Source organism: Amblyraja radiata, chromosome 8 (genome assembly GCF_010909765.2).
Source record: "Amblyraja radiata isolate CabotCenter1 chromosome 8, sAmbRad1.1.pri, whole genome shotgun sequence".
NCBI classification, from domain to species: Eukaryota; Metazoa; Chordata; class Chondrichthyes; order Rajiformes; family Rajidae; genus Amblyraja; species Amblyraja radiata.
This window is the reverse complement of record NC_045963.1, coordinates 2,302,080-2,323,963: the sequence shown is the minus strand read 5'-3', so window position 1 is coordinate 2,323,963 and position 21,884 is coordinate 2,302,080. Positions and strand designations below refer to the sequence as shown.

Genomic DNA, 21,884 nt, shown 5'->3' with positions numbered 1-21,884 from the left:
GTTCTATCGTGTTGATAATACCAGATAATTAGTTTAAAGAAGATGGTTAAATCATGGAGAAGTCAGAGAGGTAACTAACTATTCAACCCATCTACTGCCTGTCAACTTTGTAGGGCTATTGAGTTTGTCCTCGTTCCTCTCTCTTCCCTGGTAGCTCTTGAGAAAACTATTTTCTCTTTACCCATCTAAATATCCTACAAAAACTACAATTAACCGTCTTTTCATTAATTTTTCAGGCAATGTCCAAATGGAGCCTTGTTTTTAAAAAGGTTTCTCCTACTCTTTCTGTCCCTTTCACCACAACACTGTGGATTAAGGGCCTGTCCCACTTTCACGACCTAATTCACGTCCTTTTTTACTCGTGGACATTTTTCACCAGGCTAGAATAAACACCCCAACCTACTTGATGCCACGAGTACCTACGACTAGCATCACGGCCTACCTACGACCTCCTACGACCTCCTACGACCTCATGATTCCTCCGGTCCCTCCGTCCCCATTGTTTAATTATTCTGCATTTTCTATTGTTCTGTATCCTCTTTTTTTTAAATTTCTATATTGCACTACTACGGACTGACGCAAAACTGCATTTCGTTGTACCGATACTCAGTATTTGTGCAATGACATTAAAGTTGAATTGAATTGAATTGAATGACGACCATGCTGCGAGTACGAGTCAAGGGCAAACTCGGCAGAGGTCGTGAATTAGGTGGTGAAAGTGGGACAGGCCCATTACTCTTCCATTTTTCAAAAGACTGCCACAACCTGTCAATGCAGCTACGGTCAAGGTGGCACAGCAGTAGAGTTGCTGCCTTACAGTGAAAGCAGCGCCAGAGACCCAGGTTTGATCCCGACTACGGGTGCTGTCTGTAAGGAGTTTGTACGTTCTCCCCGTGACCTGCGTAGGTTTTCTCCATGATCTTCGGTTTCCTTCCACAATCCAAAGACGTACAGGTTTGTAGGTTAATTGGCTTTGGTAAATGTAAAATTGTCCCTAGTGGGTGCAGGGTAGTGTTAATGTGCGGGGATCGCTGTCTGGCGCGGACCCCGTGGGCTGAAGGGCCTGTTTCTGTGCTGTATCTCTAATCTAAACTAAAAGCTACAAAGCAGTTTTCATATCATCCTCTGAGCTCCTGACCATATCAATAAATTATATCCATCATGCATCCACTTCTCTGCATTCTCATTTTGATTGTGTCCATTATCAAGTATCTTCTTAAAGTCTTTGTAACTAGCATCCATAAACACTCTCCCACTATAGTAAATTAGAAAATTAAATATTACAAATCCATCTCTCTGGTCATTTCATATTCATGCAAATTTCATATTCTTATTCGGGGCGGCACTACAGTGCAGAGATAGAGTTGCTGCCGTACATCACCAGAGAGCTGGGTTTGATCCTGACTATAACAGGGTTCTTGTCTGTAGGAGTTTGCACATTCTCCCTGTGACCGGCGTGGGTTTTCTCTGGGTGCACCGGTTTCCTCCCACACTGCAAAGACGTACAGATCTGTAGGTTAATTGTCTTGGTGTGAGTAGGATAGTGTTTATGTGTGGGGATCGCTGGTCTGCGCGGACTCGGTGGGCCGAGGGGCCTAATTCTGCGCTGTATCTTTAAACTAAACTAAACTAAATGCACTCACAACTTCTCCGTAAACACCGACTTAATAGTTAATTTATTGCTGACCTCTTCTGAATTAAAGGTTCGTGATTGGTAAATTTCTAATCCAAAGTCACCAAAGTCATCATTGAGGAGGGTAGAACACTTGACACTTGACTGGACTTTACCAAGGTTTTTGACAAGCCCGTACGGTAGGCTACTCTGGAAGGTATAGAAGTGTGAAAACACACACCTCCAGATTCAGGGACAGTTTCTTCCCAGCTGATATCATGCAACTGAACCATCCTACCACAACCAGAGAGCAGTGTTGAACTACTATCTACCTCTTTGGTGACCCTCGGACTTTCCTTGATTGGATTTTGCTGGCTTTACCTTGCACTAAACATTATTCCCTTATCGTATCCATACACTGTAAAAGGCCCGATTGTAATCATGTATTGTCTTTCCGCTGACTGGATAGCACGCAACAAAAGCTTTCCCCTGTACCTCGGTGCAAGTGACAATAAACTAAACTGAACTAAACTAAATATCACATGGAATCCAAAGTGAGGTAGCCAATTGGATTCGAAATGGGCCTGGAGAAAGTCAAAGGGTAGTTATGGAAAAGACAAAATGAGTAGGAAGGAACTACAGATGCTGGTTGAACTAGAAGATAGACACAAAATGCTGGGGTTACTGGGCCCCCTCCATTGTCAGAGTGAGGCCAAATACAAATTGGAGGAACAGCACCTCGTATTTTGCTTGCAACCCAGCGGTATGAATATTGATTTCTCTAACTTCAAGTAACCCTTGCATCCCTCCCTCCCCGTCCCTCCCCCACCCAAGTCGTTGTACTAACTTCAAAATCATCTTGTTGAGTTTCATTGTCTGTAACTGGTTTTCACCTAGCTCACAGCTAACAATGGCCTCTCCTTTATCATTGATACTTTTTTGCATATCTTTCATTCATTCGTTCTATATCTCTCTATATCACCGTCTATATCTCTCCATTCCCTTTACCCTGACTCAGTCTGAAGAAGGGTCTCGACCCAAAACGTCACCCATTCCTTTTCTCCAGAGATGCTGCTTGTCCCGCTGAGTTACTCCAGCTTTTTGTCTATCTTCGGTTTAAAACAGCATCTGCACTTCCTTCCCACACACCAGTAGCAGCAACAGATGTACTTGAAGATGATGCCTCTGACTACTGAAGGCACCACACAAGACTGCATTGATGTTGAACAGCAGAAGCAGCATGCTGCACACTGAGTTAAGCAATCTCACAATCAGTGCGAGGGATTAGTCCCTTTCCACAGAGATCGTCTCGCATGTCGTGCAAATTGATAAGTTTTCAACTTCCTTCAGCCAGAAGTGTTGAGTAAATGATTCATCCCAAACTTATCCTGTGGTTCCCTTTATTACAAATCTTGATTTGTGCGAAGGAGAAGCTGCCTTACAGCGCTTACAGTGGTAACATCAACCCCATTGATGTTATTTCAATAGGGCGGCAGGGTGACGCAGCGGTAGGGTTGCTGCCTTACAGCGCCGGAGTCCCGGGTTCGATCCTGACTGCGGGTGCTGTCTGTACAGTGTTTGTACCTTCTCCCCGTGACCTGCTTGGGTTTTCTCCGGGATCTCCTGGATGTCGGATATCGGCAGTAAAGAAAGCAAACTCAATGCTAGCATTTATTTCAAGAGGGCTTGTATACAAAAACAGGGATGTAATGTTGAGGCTCTATAAGGCGCTGGTAAGGCGGCATTTGGAATATAGTGAGCAATTTAGCACCATATCTGAGGAAGGATATGCTGGCTCTGGAGAGGGTCCAGAGGAGGTTTACAAGAATGATCCCAGGAATGAGTGGGTTTACCTATGGTGAGCGTTTGTCAGCACTGGGCCTGTACTCGCTGGAGTTTAGAAGAATGAGGGGGGGACCTCATTGAAACATACAGAATAGTGAAAGGTTTGGATAGAGTGGGTGTGGAGAGGATGTTTCCACTAGTGGGAGAGTCTAGAATTAGAGGTTTTAGCCTGAGAATTAAAGGACGTTCTTTTAGGAAGGAGGTGATGAGAAATTTCTTTAGTCAGAGGGTGGTGAATCTGTGGAATTCTTTGCCACATAAGGCTGTGGAGGCCAAGTCAATGGATATTTTTAAGGCAGGGATAGATAGATTCTTGATTAGTATGGGTGTCAGAGGTTATGGGGAGAAGGCAGGAGAATGGTGTTAGGATGGAGAGATAGATCAGCCATGATTGAATGGGGGAGTAGACTTGATGGGCTGAATGGCCTAATTCTACTCCTATCCCTTGACAGCTGGTGACTGGGGACAGTGGCCCGGATGGGGAGGAATTAACCCACAGACTGAATTAACCCACAACTTGCTTTTCCACCTATTGTTGCGTCACCCACAAGCAAGGTTGGGATTCCCTTCCTCCAAGTCACTGATGTATCATGTATGCAGTCAGGAGTGAAACTCCCATGATCTATGTTTATATTCCTTGCTAGCTGCCGATTATTTTTTTACCCTGGCTTCTACCCTCCTTTGCTGGATTCAGCATTTATCCACCACTAACTTGTGCCTCAGTAGTTTTCTCTGTCGTTGACATCTCCTGACCTCCTGCGGCTCACTGGTCTCTGCCTCCCTTACGGCTGGGAGCCATGAATAACCTCGTTAAAAGCTGCCACTGCCCACCCATAGCTTGGCCCTTGCTCTTTCTCCCAGTGGTATGATTTGTTTATCCTGTCTCAACCTCCCTCCAGCCTCCAGTACACCCCACTGCAGACAGCCCAGGGTGGGTGCTACTCATCGCCCAGCCAGTGCTGAGAGCCAGTGTGTGATACGGCTCTGTTTCCAAGTGATGCACTCAAGAGAGAGTTAGATTTAGCTCTCAGGGCTAACGGAATCAAGGGATATGGGGAGAAAGCAGGAACAGGGTACTGATTTTGGATGATCAGCCATGATCATATTGAATGGCAGTGCTGGCTCGAAGGGCCGAATGGCCTAATCCTGCACCTACTGTATTTTCTGTTTCTATGTTTCTTCCGATTGACCAAAGTCCAGGTTTGTAAGTTAATTGGCTTGGTATAATTGTAAATAGTACCTAGTAAGTGTAGGATAATGTCTGGGTATGTGGTGAATGCTGGTCGGTGTGGATTCGGTGGGCCGAAGGGCCTGTTTCAATGCTGTATCTTTAATAACTGAAAAAAACCCAAATGCCAGTATTGTCCTGTCTGATTCCATGTAATGTCATTGCATGTAGCAAAGGTTGTGGGTCCATTGTGTGCCATCTGAATTTCTGCTGACTTGTGGACTTTTATGCAATGATCCAGTGCTGCTGCACAACTACTCTCAGCTAGACCAGCTGGAAAATTGTCAAAAACAGGGATGTCAAAAAATAAACCCAAAATACTGGAGAATCTCAGCAAAACAGGCAGCATCTCTGGATAGAAGGAATCGGTGACGTTTCGAGTCGAGACCTTTCTTCAGACAGTTCAGCTAGGTAGCACCGCAGTAGTCTATTCTCAGGAATGTAAGGCGGCAGCAGTAATGTTATTTTAACAGCATTTCTTTGCTAAAATCCTGCTCATCTAAACTCAGTTTGGGATCGCAAACGACTGCTTGACTCCAGACATCAAAGGACAGGAGGTATCCCTGATGTAAAGGAAAATAGTTGAGGTTGCTGGAAGTTAACCCCTGCCAGTCTCATGAAATTACATGGTGGGACAGGCAGCATCTCTGGAGAGAAGGAATGGGTGACGTTTTGGGTTGAGACCCTTCTTCAAGCTGAAGAACGGATTTGACCTGAAATGCCACCCATCCTTCTCTCCAGAGATGCTGCCTGGCCCGCTGAGTTACTCCAGCATTTAGTGTCTATTTTCGGTGTAAACCAGCATCTGCAGTTCCTTCCTACACACACAGGAAATTACATGTTGCCTCAGACTTGTGCGTTCGGGTTATCCATCTATGGTTATTCAAAGAAATTTGAACGATTATGGAACAAGGAATAAAAACTTGGATATATTCTCTTGGCAAAGAAATTCTATTCTCCTTGACAATATTTTTTTGTACACCATTGGTTGATTTGCTGATATATTTATTTGGGCGTTGATACCCAATGCATGTCTTTCGCTCTGGCAGTGGATGCACGGGAATCATTGTTGGAGAATACATGCTGCAGTTACAACCGGGTATACCTGGATGCAAACCAGACGTAGTGTGTTTTAGTTTAGTTTAATCTAGAGATACAGCACGGTCACAGGTCCTTCGGCCCACCGGGTCCGCGCCGACCAACGATCCCCACATATTAACATCATCCAACACACACTAGGGAAATTTACATTTATACCAAGCCAATTAACCTACAAACCTGTATGTCTTTGGAGTGTGGGGGGAAACAGAAGATCTCGGACAAAACCCACACGGTCACGGGGAGAACGTACAAACTCCATACAGACAGCACCCGTAGTCGGGATCGAACCAGGGTCTCCGGCGCCGTAAGCGGTGGAAAGCAGCAACTCTACCGCTACGCCACCGTGCCGCACCAATGTCCCAAACATTGATGATAAAATTATGTGTGAAAGGAGTCATTAAACCATTTTACAGTGCGACGAAAGAAAAGCCTGCAGGAAATAGCCAGATTTGTTCCTCTCGACAAGTTGTGCCTTTAGGGCCATTTCCACACTGTATGACTCCATGACTTTATGATTTCCTGTAGCTGTTTGAATTTTGGGAAAGGGAGTTAATAATGCCCTTAATGCTGTAATTGTTATATGGTTATATGGTTATAATGCCACTGACGTGACCCATTCAAGAAAATTCCAAACTCAATGCAAGTCACCATCAAGCATGGCATAACGTCAGCAAATTCTTATTGATATTATCCTTATTGATATTGATATTAAGTCCTTATTGATATTTCTATTGTCCTTATAGCAAGTCCTTATTGCAGACCCGCAGCATAGGAGCACCGCAAGGCTGCGTACTCCCCCCTCTCCTCTACTCTCTCTACACCAATGACTGCACCTCCACAGACACATCTGTCAAGCTTCTCAAGTTTGCGGACGACACAACCCTGATTGGACTGATATAGGATGGGGAGGAATCTGCCTACAGACAGGAAGTGACACAGCTGGTGTCCTTGTGCCATTGCAACAACCTGGAGCTCAATGCTGTTAAGACGGTGGAATTGATTGTAGACTTTAGGAGAGCTCCCCCTCCCCTCACCCCACTCACCATCAACAACACCACAGTCACATCAGTGGAGTCATTTAAGTTCCAGGGACCTTAAGTGACTTAAGTGACAGTCAAAAAGACACAACAGAGGATGTATTTCCTGCGGCAGCTGAGGAAACACAATCTGCCACAGGCAATGATGGTCCAATTCTACACGGCCATCGTAGAGTCTGTCCTCACCTTCTCCATCATGGCTGCAACCTTCCCTCCATTGATGAACTGTACATTTTCTCTACAACTCTCACCAACTTCTACAGATGCACTATAGAAAGCATTCTATCAGGATGCATCACAGCTTGGTTTGGGAACAGCTCCATCCAAGACCGCAAGAAATTGCAGCGAATTGTGGACGCAGCCCAGACCATCACACAAACCAACCTCTATTCCATTGACTCCATTTATACCTCATGCTGCCTCGGCAAGGCCAGCAGCATAATCAAGGATGAGTCACACCCTGGCCACTCGCTCTTCTCCCCTCTCCCATCAGGCAGAAAGGTATAGAAGTGTGAAAATGCACACCTCCAGTTCTTCCCTGCTGTCATCAGGCAACTGAATCATTCTACCACAACCAGAGAACAGTGCAGAACTACTATCTACCCCTTTGTTGACCCATGGACTATCCTTGATCGGACTTTGCTGGCTTTACCTTGCACTAAACGTTATTCCCTTATCATGAAAGAGAAAACGGGGAATTATAGACCAGTTAGCCTGACATCGGTGGTGGGGAAGATGCTGGAGTCCAAGTGTTTGGTGGCTTCATGCTACATGGTGTGGTCTAGATAGTTGTCGTAGTCAGTAGGTTTATAATAGATGTCAGTCGATATTCTATCTCCTGTGATGGAAGGGGAGAGAGGTGTCATAGATGGTCCAAGTGAATTTGAGTGCAGGATGGAAATTGGTGGTGAAATTATTGATGTCTATGAGTTCTGCATGGGTGCAGGAGGTAGCACCAATGCAGTCGTCAATGTAACGGTGAGATCTGGGCTGTTACATTTTGCAGTTTGAATAAATAGAGTTGCTTACTGGGCCCCTTCAGAGGGCATTAAGAGTCACTATGAAAGTAACTCATTTAAGGAAAGGACAGGATATTTCCTTCCCTAAAATACTTGCCAAGAAATACATCATGGTTTCTTCTTTGCTTCTGCAACTCCTTACTCAACACAAAGTGTCATATTTTTGCACTATTATTTGTTTGTTTTTTATGTGGACATATGTGTGCGTGCATGTGTATATATATATATATAGATGCATATATGTATATATACATATATATATATACGGTATGTATATAGATGTAAATAGGTATATGTAGGTATGTGTATACACACTGAACCTTTTCTCCTCATTTATTATATTGTTTACAGTGTACTATGTTTACATATTCTGCCGTGCTGCTGCAAGTGAGAATTTCATTGTTCTATCTGGGACATATGACAATAAAACACTCTTGACTCTTGAAGTGCAGAAGTTCAAGTGGACAGCTCCAACCTATATTCCCAAGGGCAATTATGGCTGGGCAGTAAATACTAACCATGTATGTAATGCTCACGACAAAGAAAATGTAATAAAGATATCAGTGGAGTAGCTTGTTTAAAGCTAGACACAAAACGCTGGAGTAACTCAGGCAGGCAGCATCTTTGGAGAGAAGGAATGGGTGACGTTTCTGGTCAAGACCTTTTTTCAGAAAACTTATAATTCCATGTCACAGTTACTGATTATTTAGTGAACTAAGTTGAAATACTAGCATGATGTGATCTTTAAGATGTTGTTTGCAACCCCTTTGTCCAGCCCTCTGGATTACCAATCAGGTGATACAACTCTGTAGGAAGGAATTGCAGACGCTGATTTACACCGAAGATAGACACAAAATGCTGGAGTAACTCGGTGGGACAGGCAGCATCTCTGGAGACAAGGAGTGAATGATGTTTTGGGTCGAGACACTTCTTCAGTTTGACCCGAAACGTCTCCCATTCCTTCTCTCCAGGGATGCTGCCTGTCCCGCTGAGTTACTCCAGCATTTTGTGTCTATCTTAAATGATACAACTGCCTGGATTGTTCAGGATAATACAAGATAAAACATTGCCGTTTCTTCCCATTATCCCAAATATCAGGTAACACTGTTGGGATTTCAATGTGGATATAACATGCACGGAAGTACACATACATATATAGATGTAGGAATTCCCAGCCACTTGCTGCTCAGCAGTGGGCTGAGACCTGACATGCCATCTTCATGGAGTTCACCTTGGAAGCTGCGGCAACTGCTGGAGAACTTGCTGGCAATTGGGATTTAATTGGAAAATGGCCACGATGGCCGGAAAAGTCCCAGGCAAAATTTTAACAACAGAAAATAAACTTTCACCTAGACTTCATTAAAAAGATATTCACGAAAACACTTGGAATTATTGTTGGAAGTATTTTAACCTTTTGGTGAAGATGGATTTCAATGTCTCAAAAATATTGAGAGTTTCTAAAATATTAAGATTGATAGTTCTGGGCGTGTGGGTGTATGACTTAACTGACCACATTTTGTGGGTAGGCTTAGTTTCACTGGTAGACACAAAATGTTGGAGTATCTCAGCGGGACAGGCAGCATCTCTGGAGAGAAGGAATGGGTGACATTTTGGGTCGGGACCCTTGAGTTTCTCGATGTCTTGTGAGGCTTCTTTCAACATAAAAGTGCTTATGGTATCTAGAACCTCACCCTGGAGAATCCTACAAAGGCCGTGGTTCTTAACCTATTTGGCACCAGGACGCACATAGGGGAACAAAATACTGTATGTGGTCTGTACCTTTGTTAGGTTTCTAAACATGGGCTCAACAAATTGTTATGTTATTTGTTTCCCCTTCATGACCCCCGGCCTTTGCCGGGGGTCATGAAGGTGAAACAAATAACATAACAATTTGTTACATGACCCAAATGACCCCCAGGTTAAGAACCAAAGTCCTAAGAGTTATTACAGGTCCTTGCTGGATCTCCAAGCTGTTAAGCTGTTTTTAAACCAAGGTCTATGGTGAGTTGACATTGCTTTCTATACCTATGGTTTTCCTTGCTCTCTACCTATGGTTTTCTAATTTCAAAGTAGCAGGATATTTCCCAAATTTACTGTAGTATAACCTTTTAGGGAAGACCAGACGAGCTAGTGGGATCATAATGTTTTTCAAGAAAACAACTGCAGTAATCAAAGCCCTAAAGGGTAGGATGGGGCTGAAGCTCAGCGTTTAGACATTGGAATGGTTTTTCATCATTCTGATCGAATGATTTTCCAACTCCAGTGGTAATTAAACTTCTTTTTTTCACTCCTAGTTTCCTTTACATATTTTTAGGATGTTTAAAAAGTCGAATAAAATAAACACTTAAGAAATGAGTTAGTTTATGTTTTTTGCTCATGTAACAACATATATATAACATGATAAACACGGGAGAATAAGACAAAAATGACCAAAAAACGTAAGAAAATGTAGTCGAGGGCGAATGACATTTTGTGATAAAGACTCATGGGTGAATAGTTTAAGAAGCACTGATTTAGGCAACCGTTCAACTGTTTTCTTTCTCTTAGTTAGTTTGGTTAATAAGAAACGAAGATGACCAAAATGAAACTGGATATACTAACGTCAAGATTGACTGCCCTGTCAGAGCGGGAGATGCAGAAGACTAAACAAGTATGCCAGTTTAAAAGCTAAATAGTGAGAACAGGACTTGAGTAGCAGAACTATTCACGGGTGGCAGGGTAGTGTAGCGGTAGAGTTGCTGCCTTACAGTGGGCTCGATCCTGACTATGGGTGCTGTCTGTACGCAGTCTGTACATTCTCCCTGTGACCTGCGTGGATTTTCCCTGGAGCTCCGGTTTCCTCCCACACTCCAGGTTTGTAGGTTAATTGGCTTGGTAAAATTGTAAATTGTCCCTAGTGTGTGTAGGGTAGTGTTAATGCGCGGGGATTGCGGTTGGCGCAGACTCGGTGGACCGAAGGGCCTGTTTCCGCGCAGTATCACTGAAGAAGACTAAACTAAAACTAAAGATAGACGCAAAATGCTGGAGTAACTCAGCAGGAAACATAGAAAGCATAGAAATCCGGTGCAGAAGTAGGCCATTCGGCCCTTCGAGCCAGCACTGTCATTCAATATGATCATGGCTAATCATCCAAAATCAGTATCCCGTTCCTGCTTTCTCCCAATATCCCTTGATTCCGTTAGCCCTAAGAGCTATATCTAACTCTCTCTTGAAAACATCCAGTGAATTGGCCTCCACTGCATTTTGTTGCAGAGAATTCCACAGATTCATAAATCTCTGGGTGAAAAAGTTTTTACTCATCTCAGTCCTTCGGGCAGCATCTCTGGAGAGAAGGTATGGGTGACATTTCGGGTCGAGACCTTTCTTCAGACTAAAATTACTAAAACTAAACTATTCATTACTAATAGAAGCAAAGTTCCTCCAACTACTGGTTCCTTTTGTGAATCTTTCCCCACCCTTGTCTTCCCTCTTTGCCACCTACAGTTCACTTCCATTTCTTGAAAAAAGAAGCATGTGGAACCACAAATTAATGACTGCTGACACAAAACCACTCGTAAGAGTACTCAATTAGTAGGCATCATCTTAATGAGACAAGTAAATGATCATTTGGCAATTATCATTACGTCCTGTCATTAAAGCTTTAAAAATACTTCCCACTAGAGTTGCCAACTTTTTAAATGTTGCACATGGAGAGGTCTTCCCTGTCTCATCCCCCTACCGGGCAGGGAGCATTCCATGCTCAAAACAACTTGGTATAAACACTTTATCCTCTAACTTCTTTATTTCTCTAACTTCAAATAAGCCCTGCATTCCCTCTCTCTCTCCATCCCTCCCCCACCCAAGTCGCACCAGCTTCTCCTTCCCACCTAGCCCACAGTTAACAATGGCCGGTTTTCTTTATCATCGTTACTTTTTTGCATATCTTTCATTCATTTGTTCTATATCTCTCCACATCACCGTCTATATCTCTCCTTTCCCTTTCCCCTGACTCTCAGTCTGAAGAAAGGTCTCGACCCGAAATGTCACCCATTCCTTCTCTCCAGAGATGCTGCCTGACCCGCTGAGTTACTCCAGCACTTTGTGTCTACCCTTTACACTCCTTCTCATCAGTATTTGCCTAGTCAAAATTAATTATCCTCATTATTTGACTGCTTTTCTAACACGATAGATTAAACATCAATGTACTTTGAGCACCTTCTGAACCTCGCCAAGGCAACTCCACCACTAATATCTGAAAAATATTGGCCAACCAAAGTAAAATCGAAGACTTGAGGAAACTCATTTATCTCCATAGCTGCAGGCATAGTATTATTATATGGCAAATAGTTAAGGGTTAGGTTGAGAAATGTGTGCACTACCATACACAGTGCAATATCAAGAACAATGCAACTCTGCTGAAACCACCTACAATTCAACAAAACAAATACAACCCATAGAAGGGAGGCACTGAGGGCTGAAGTAACTCAGCGACTCAGGCAGCATCTCTGGAGAACATGAACACATGTTGTTTCAGGTCGGGATCCAAACATGTTGGAGTAAGTCATTGGGTCAGGCAGTATTTCAGGAGAACATGAATAGGTGACGTTATGGATTGAGACAATTCTTCAGACTGAAGAAGGGTCCCGATCCGAAACGCTTCCTAGTCATGTTCCCGAGACATGACCCGCTGAGTTACTCCAGCACTTTGTGTCTTTTCTAAACCAGCATCTACAGTTCCTTGTCTCTGCAAGATAAATGAGCTGTCATTCAGTAGCTGCAAGCTCTGATGATGAAAAAGTGAACATTTGCAAATTTGAATGATGCATATTTTTTGGCATCATTTATGAAAGCAAATGAGCAATCAGCTGACAACTTACCGAACACGCCGACTTTACCCTAACGCCCTTCTGGCAAAAGTTGAAAGCATCCACACAGCATAAATCATGAGCTCGGAGAGCTGAGAACTTTTTTTTAACTTGTGAAGTTTCTGCAAAGAAAGTTACTTTATCAGGTCTGCGTTCTTCCTCTTTTCACATTGCTGAGTGGCGCAACATACTGAGTCAGCAAACAAATACATTTTGAAAAATAACAAAAACCGTGCAAAAACATAGTAAGTACATACCAAATCCTTCAAGTCACTGAGCCTCTCGAAAGCTACAGTATATTGGTGAAATGACGCAATGTCAAAATGCACAGGAAATGTCAGCGCAAACTGGTCAACACCACAAATAATGTGAGCAGAACGAAGTGAGCAAATTCATCTTTGTTCACACATTGGTTAAACTGCTTTCCTGTAGCTCTTCCGCAAGTCCTCAATTGTAGAAATGGATTCATTTTATATCTCAAAGCAAGCCAAACTGTACAAATTTATTTTGGATTAACGCATGCTGCATTTATCTATCGGTGTATCACCTTTTGTAGCCTAAAACACTGCTTGCAGCTACATATATCCAGTGGAACTCACGCTGGGAAAACTCACTGCCATCCAGCACAGGAGGAAATTAAGACATCCATCCACTTCACCCGATTGTGAGTTTCTTTGAACAGCAGCAACATTTGCCAATGACACAATGAGTCATATTGGCCACAATTTTGACAAAACAACATCTCATAGCTTCACAAGTTCACGTTATTGCAGTAGAATTAGGCCATTCAGCTCATCGAGTCTACTCCGCCAATCAATCATGGCTGATCTCTGCCTCCTAAAGGGGCTGTCCCACTGCGACGACCTAATCTGTGAGTTTAGACGAGTTTGCCCTCGACTCAAACTCGCAGCATGGTCGACACGTGGTCCTAGGAGGATCTATGAGGTCACTGGAACACTCCTTCATGCTCGAGGGAAGTTCCCGAAAACTCGTGGCCTCAGCTAGGTCGCGGAAATTTTTTCAGCATGTTGAACATTTTTCCACGAGTAAAACTTGGTCGGCATGTTTCTTTTTAACTTGTAGTGCAGAGGAGTGGGGTCGCTATTTAGTTACAGGCAGTCGAGGGCAGGCTGTAGGCAATCTCCTTCACTGAGATGAATCAAATTGGCACGGGTGCTGAGGAAGAGGATTTCTTGGAATGTATGCGGGATAGTTATCTAAATCAACATGTAGAGGAACCAACGAGAGAGCAGGCTATTTTAGACTGGGTATTGAGTAATGAGGAAGGGTTAGTTAGCAGTCTTGTTGTACGTGCCCCCTTGGGCAAGAGTGACCATAATATGGTTGAGTTCTTCATTAGGATTGAGAGTGACATTGTTAATTCAGAAACAATGGTTCTGAACTTAAAGAAAGGTAACTTTGAGGGTATGAGACGTGAATTGGCCAAGATTGACTGGCAATTCATTCTAAAAGGGTTGACGGTGGATATGCAATGGAAGACATTTAAAGACTGCATGGATGAACTACAAAAATTGTTCATCCCAGTTTGGCAAAAGAATAAATCAGGGAAGGTAGTACATCCGTGGATAACAAGGGAAATCAGGGATAGTATCAAAGCGAAGGATGATGCGTACAAATTAGCCAGAAAAAGCAGCATACCGGAGGACTCGGAGAAATTCAGAGACCAGCAGAGGAGGACAAAGGGCTTAATTAGGAAAGGAAAAATAGATTATGAAAGAAAACTGGCAGGGAACATAAAAACTGACTGCAAAAGTTTTTATAGATATGTGAAAAGAAAGAGATTAGTTAAAACAAATGTAGGTCCCTTGCAGTCAGAAACAGGTGAGTTGACCATGGGGAACAAGGATATGGCGGACCAATTGAATAACTACTTTGGTTCCGTCTTCACTAAGGAAGACATAAACAATCTGCCGGAAATAGCAGGGGACCGCGGGTCAAAGGAGTTGGAGGAATTGAGTGAAATCAGGTTAGCCGGGAAGTGGTGTTGGGTAAATTGAATGGATTAAAGGCCGATAAATCCCCAGGGCCAGATAGGCTGCATCCCAGAGTACTTAAGGAAGTAGCTCCAGAAATAGTGGATGCATTAGTAATAATCTTTCAAAACTCTTTAGATTCTGGAGTAGTTCCTGAGGATTGGCGGGTAGCAAACGTAACCCCACTTTTTAAGAAGGGAGGGAGAGAGAAAACGGGGAATTACAGATCAGTTAGTCTAACATCGGTAGTGGGGAAACTACTAGAGTCAGTTAGTAAAGATGGGATAGCAGCACATTTGGAAAGTGGTGAAATCATTGGACAAAGTCAGCATGGATTTACGAAAGGTAAATCATGTCTGACGAATCTTATAGAATTTTTCGAGGATGTAACTAGTAGCGTGGATAGGGGAGAACCAGTGGATGTGGTGTATCTGGACTTCCAGAAGGCTTTCGACAAGGTCCCACATAAGAGATTAGTATACAAACTTAAAGCACACTGGCATTGGGGGTTCAGTATTGATGTGGATAGAGAACTGGCTGGCAAACAGGAAGCAAAGAGTAGGAGTAAACGGGTCCTTTTCACAATGGCAGGCAGTGACTAGTGGGGTACCGCAAGGCTCAGTGCTGGGACCCCAGCTATTTACAATATATATTAATGATCTGGATGAGGGAATTGAAGGCAATATCTCCAAGTTTGCGGATGACACTAAGCTGGGGGGCAGTGTTAGCTGTGAGGAGGATGCTAGGAGACTGCAAGGTGACTTGGATAGGCTGGGTGAGTGGGCAAATGTTTGGCAGATGCAGTATAATGTGGATAAATGTGAGGTTATCCATTTTGGTGGCAAAAACAGGAAAGCAGACTATTATCTAAATGGTGGCCGACTAGGAAAAGGGGAGATGCAGCGAGACCTGGGTGTCATGGTACACCAGTCATTGAAAGTAGGCATGCAGGTGCAGCAGGCAGTGAAGAAAGCGAATGGTATGTTAGCTTTCATAGCAAAAGGATTTGAGTATAGGAGCAGGGAGGTTCTACTGCAGTTGTACAGGGTCTTGGTGAGACCACACCTGGAGTATTGCGTACAGTTTTGGTCTCCAAATCTGAGGAAGGACATTATTGCCCTAGAGGGAGTGCAGAGAAGGTTCACCAGACTGATTCCTGGGATGTCAGGACTGTCTTATGAAGAAAGACTGGATAAACTTGGTTTATACTCTCTAGAATTTAGGAGATTGAGAGGGGATCTTATAGAAACCTATAAAATTCTTAAGGGGTTGGACAGGCTAGATGCAGGAAGATTGCTCCCGATGTTGGGGAAGTCCAGGACAAGGGGTCACAGCTTAAGGATAAGGGGGAAATCCTTTAAAACCGAGATGAAAAGAACTTTTTTCACACAGAGAGTGGTGAATCTCTGGAACTCTCTGCCACAGAGGGTAGTCGAGGCCAGTTCATTGGCTATATTTAAGAGGGAGTTAGATGTGGCCCTTGTGGCTAAGGGGATCAGAGGGTATGGAGAGAAGGTAGGAACGGGATACTGAGTTGGATGATCAACCATGATCATATTGAATGGCGGTGCAGGCTCGAAGGGCCGAATGGCCTACTCCTGCACCTAATTTCTATGTTTCTATGTTTCTGACCGGGCATTTTGATTGGCGCATTGGTTTTCAGGACCAAGGAAAACCGACCGGTAGGTTAAATGCCCACTAAACTTTATTGTACTTCTTAAAGGTGTCTCCACTCCTTCTCCCCCCCTTCTCCTCCCCCCTCCGCGCTCTCTAAAGGATTTACCGTATACTGTGCCAGCGTCTTTTACCTTCCTGTTCATCGCGGGTGTGAATTTTAGACAGCGCTCCCCGCTTTCCCTGACCCCCGCCTTTGCGATGTGTGTGTGTGTGTGTGTGCATGCGTGCGTGCGTGCGTGCGTGCGTGCGTGCGTGCGTGTGTGTGTGTGTGTGTGTGCGTGCGTGCGTGCGTGTGTGTGCGTGTGTGTATGTATGTGTGTGTGTGTGCGTGTGCGTGTGCACGGTCGGTCGATCCAGCTCGCGGTTTCAACGCGGACGGTCGATCCAGCTCGAGGTTTTCCAGGCGAGCGCCCTCGAGCTTGAAGGTCGAAGACACTCTTCTTAACTCGCGGATTAGGTCGCCGCGGTGGGACAGCCGCTTAATCCCATTTTCCTGCCTTCTCCCGTTGACACCCGTTCTAATCAAGAATCTGTCTATCTCTGCCTTAAAAATATCCACTGATTTGGCCACCACAGCTCTCTGTGGCAATGAGTTCCACAGATTAACTACCCTCTGACTAAAGAAGTTCCTCCTCACGTCATTTCTAAAAGAGCGGCCTTTAATTCTGAGGCTATGACCTCTGGTCCTGGACTCTCCCACCAGTGGAAACATCCTTTCCACATCCACTCTGTCTATGCCTTTCATTATTCTGTAAGTTTCAATGAGGTCCCCCCTCAACCTTCTAAACTCCAGCGAGTGGAGGCCCAGTGTTGTCAAGTCCTTCAAACCATAAACATTTGCACTGAAGTTCACAGAGTACTTACTGCATGGCAACTGATATTCATGGATGCTAGCAGTGGTGGATAAAGATCAAGTATTATTGTTCATTTGGTCCAGCAAGTGTTCTCATGTCTTACTCAAGTGTTGTTCAATTGCACATTCTTTATCAACCTTTCGGTCAAGAGTCACGCTAAGTGCTGGAGTAACTCAGCGGGCCAAGCAGCATTTCTGGAGAACATGGGTAGGCAAAGTTTCAGGTCAGGACTCTTTTTCAGAGTGATTGCAGTAGGGGTGAGAAGGCTGAAGGAGAGGTGAGGACTGGTCATAGCTTGGCAGGTGATGGGTGGATATAGCTGAGGGGGAGGTTACTTTGCATGTGTTTGGCCAAAGACCAGAAATGAAAACTTCTGTACCTCTTGCCTGATGGGAGCGGGGGGAAATATGGAGCGACAGGGATGAGACTGGTCCTTGATTATGCTGCTGGCCCTGCCGAGGCAGCGTGAGGTATAAATGGAGTCAATAGAAGTGAGGTTGGTTTGTGTGATGGTCTGGGCTGCGTCCACAATTCGCTGCAATTTCTTGCGGTCTTGAATGGAGCTGTTCCCAAACCAAGCTGTGATGCATCCCGATAGAATGCTTTCCATGGCGCATCTGTAGAAGTTGGTGAGAGTTGGGGGACATGTCGAACTTCCTAAGCCTTCTAAGGAAGTAGAGACATTGGTGTGTTTTCTTGGCCATTGCTTCAACATGGGTGGTCCAGGAGAAGTTGTTGACGATATTTACCTCTGAGAATTTGAAGCTTTTGGACATCTTTACTTCGAGGTAGCCAATGTCTGTGTGCTTCCTGTCTTCACTTCCTGTGGGCGATCACTATCTCCTTTGTCTTGTTGACATTGAGAGAAAGGTTTTTGTCTCGACACCAGGTCACGAGGTTCTCAATCTCCTTCCTGTACTCCATCTCGTCGTTATTTGATATCTGGCCCATAACGATGGTGTCATCCGCAAATTTGTAAATTGAATAGAATTAGATTTGTACATGGTTGCATAGTCGTGGGTGTAGGAGGAGTAGAGAAGGGGGCTGAGAACACATCATTGCGGGGCACCAGCGTTGTGGAACATTGCAGAGGATGGTTTGTCCCCTATCCTCACTGATTGGGGTCTTGGTGGAAATGTGGTGGAAATGTGTCAGCCTCGATAACAATCAGCACGGGAGCACCTCAAGGCTGCGTGCTCAGCCCCCTGCTGTACTCACTCTATACCCATGACTGCGTAGCGAACCACAGTGCGAACTCCATCATCAAGTTCGCTGACGACACCACTATTGTGGGACGTATCACTGATGGGGATGAGTCAGAATACAGAAGAGAGATCGAGCAACTGTCCATATGGTGCCAGCACAATAACCTGGCCCTCAACACCAGAAAAACCAAGGAACTGATTGTGGACTTTGGAAGGAGTAGGAGGGGGACCCACAGCCCCATTTATATCAGCGGGTCGATGGTTGAAAGGGTCAAGAACTTCAAATTCCTGGGCGTGCACATCTCTGAAGAGCTTTCCTGTCCGAGAACACTAACGCAATTATCAAAAAAGCTCATCAGCGCCTCTACTTCCTGAGAAGATTACGGAGAGTCGGATTGCCAAGGAAGACTCTCTCTAACTTCTACAGGTGCACAGTCGAGAGCATACTGACCGGTTGCATCGTAGCTTGGTTCAGCAATTTGAGCGCCCTGGAGAGGAAAAGACTACAAAAAGTAGTAAACACTGCCCAGTCCAGTCATCGGCTCTGACCTTCCTTCCATCGAGGGGATTTATCGCAGTCGCTGCCTCAAAAAGGCTGGCAGTATCATCAAAGACCCACACCATCCTGGCCACACACTCATCTCCCTGCTACCTTCAGGTAGAAGGTACAGGAGCCTGAAGACTGCAACAACCAGGTTCAGGAATAGCTACTTCCCCACAGCCATCAGGCTATTAAACCTGGCTCGGACAAAACTCTGATTATTAATAACCACTTTCTGTTATTTGCACCTTTACCAGTTTATTTATTCATGTGTGTATATATTTATATCATGGTATATGGACACATTTATCTGTTTTGTAGTAAATGCCTGTGTGCTTAAGCAAAGTAAGAATTTAATTGTCCTATACAGGGACACATGACAATAAACTCACTTGAACTTGAACTTGAACTGTTGGTCAGGAAGTCGAGGATCCAGTTGGAGAGATTGGTGCTGACACCAAATCCCGTTTGGTGATGAACTTGGATGGTATAATGATGTTAAAGGCAGAACTGCAGGTTATGAATAGAAGTCTGACGTATGTGTCTCTCTTATCCAGGCAGTCCAGGGATGAGTGTAGGGCCAGGCAGATGGCATTGTCCGTGGACCTGTTGTGGTGGTAGGTGAACTGCAGTGAGTCAAGGCCGCTGGGTAGACTGGATTTAATGCATTCCATAACTAGCCTCTCAAAGCACTTTGTGAGGGTGGATGTCAAGGCCACTGGATACTAATTATTAATACATGAAATCTTACTTTTCTTTATCACCGGAATGATAGTAGTCTTCTTAGAAAACATAGAAAACATAGAAAATAGGTGCAGGAGGAAGCCATTCAGCTCTTCGAGCCAGCACCGCCATTCATTGTGATCATGGCTGATCATTCACAATCAATAACCCGTGCCTGCCTTCTCCCCATATCCCTTGATTCCACTAGCCCCATGAGCTCTATCTAACTCTCTTTTAAATGCATCCAGTGAATTGGCCTCCATTGCCTTCTGTGGGAGAGAATTCCACAAATTCACAACTCTCTGGGTGAGAAAGTTTTTCCTCATCTCTGTTTTAAATGGCCTACCCCTTTAATCTTAGATTGTGGCCCCTGGTTCTGGACTCGCCCAACATCGGGAATTTTTTTTCCTGCATCTAGTTTGTCCAGTCCTTTTATAATGTTATACGTTTCTATAAGATGCCCTCTCATCCTTCTAAATTCCAGTGAATACAAGCCCAGTCTTTCCAATTATTCATATGACAGTCCCGTCATCCCGGGGATTAACCTGGTGAACCTACGCTGAGTTGGCTCAATAGCAAGAATGTCCTTCCTCAAATTAGGAGACCAAAACTGCACACAATACTCCAGATGTGGTCTCACCAGGGCCCTGTACAACTGCAGAAGGACCTCTTTACTCCTATACTCAAATCCTCTCTGAAGGCCAACATGCCATTAGCTTTCTTCACTGCCTGCTGTACCTGCATGCTTACTTTCAGTGACTGGTGTACAAAGGGAGCAGGTGGGTACGTCAGGATGGAGTAGGGAGAGAATAAAGATGTCCGTCAACGCTCCCGCTAGCTGGTCCACGCAGCTACTAATGACATGGCCAGGAACTCCGTCTAGGCCTGTTGCTTTTCATGGGTTTACGCGCAAGAAGGCCGATCTAACCTCTGCAACAATGACCCTGGGAAGAGGTACTCTTGAGTCTGATGAGATGGATGGCATTCTGCTCAAAGCAAGCATAGAAAGCATTCAGTCCATCAGGTAGAGCTGCACTATCACCGGTGATGTTGCCTGACTACATTTTGCAGCCAGTTCTAATATTCAGTATACCGTAAATGGACTGCAGAAGGGTCTCGACCCGAAACGTCACCCATTCCCTCTCTCCAGAGATGCTGCCTGTCCCGCTGAGTTAATAGACAATAGACAATAGGTGCAGGAGTAGGCCATTCGGCCCTTCGAGCCAGCACCGCCATTCAATGTGATCATGGCTGATCATCCACAATCAGTACCCCGTTCCTGCCTTCTCCCCATATCCCCTGACTCCGCTATCTTTAAGAGCCATATCTAGCTCTCCCTTGAAAGCATCCAGAGAACATGCCTCCACCGCCCTCTGAGGCAGAGAATTCCACACTCACAACTCTCTGTGAGAAAAAGTGTTTCCTCGTCTCCGTTCTAAATGGCTTACTCCTTATTCTTAAACTGTTACTCCAGCATTCTGTGTCTCTCTATACGATTCAGACCGTGCCACATTCAGCGTGGACCAAATGATTACACTGGCACTCAGGATTGTCCTGGTATTGTTCCTTGGCGTGGATAGCTTTGTGTAGATCATAACAAGCTTTCTTGCACAGCTCGGGACATGCACATATGCATGCGTGTGTGCATCCTTATGCGTGTGTGATGCTTCCGTCAATCTTTTACAGCTTACATAGTTTTATGTTGTTAGCTAGAGACAAGCAATGACACTCCTACAGAACTCACCCACTCTGAGTGTAGGAAGGAACTGCAGATGCTGGTTTAAACCGATGGTAGACACAAAAAGATGGAGTAACTCAGTGGCAACTGAACCATCCGACTGCAACCAGAGAGCAGTCCTAAACTACTATCTACCTCATCCGGGACCCTCGGACTATCTTTAATCGGACTTTACTGGCTTTACCTTGCACTTAACGTTATTTTTACACTGCGAATGGCTCGATTGTAATCACGTATTGGCTTTCCGCTGGCTGGATAGCACGTAACAAAAGCTTTTCACTGAGCCTCGGTACACGTGACAATAAACTAAACCGAACTGAACAGATTGCAGTAAACCGTGGATTACATGGATGACTCCCCTTTGGCTCCATGTTGCCATGATCTTTGGAACAGTGCCAGTGCCTATCCACCCTCAGGTCAGTTGACTCAGCAAGGAAATGGGTACTGCATGTGTGACTCAGAATAA

General features: G+C 44.6%; 1 protein-coding gene across 3 annotated transcripts in view; it reads right to left on the bottom strand.

The window, feature by feature from the left end:
• The window catches only part of ipcef1 (interaction protein for cytohesin exchange factors 1), a 139,336-nt gene that overhangs the window by 62,274 nt on the left and 55,178 nt on the right, over positions 1-21,884 (bottom strand). Inside the window, exon 1 of one of the 3 annotated variants that reach the window (XM_033025040.1) lies at positions 12,944-13,052. The exons of 1 other annotated variant lie outside the window; for it this stretch is intronic. The gene's annotated coding sequence lies outside the window, so the exon portion shown is untranslated. Of the gene's footprint in view, positions 1-12,698; positions 12,803-12,943; positions 13,053-21,884 lie in introns of those variants that run through there. One more of the 3 variants, XM_033025039.1, reaches the window with a different exon arrangement.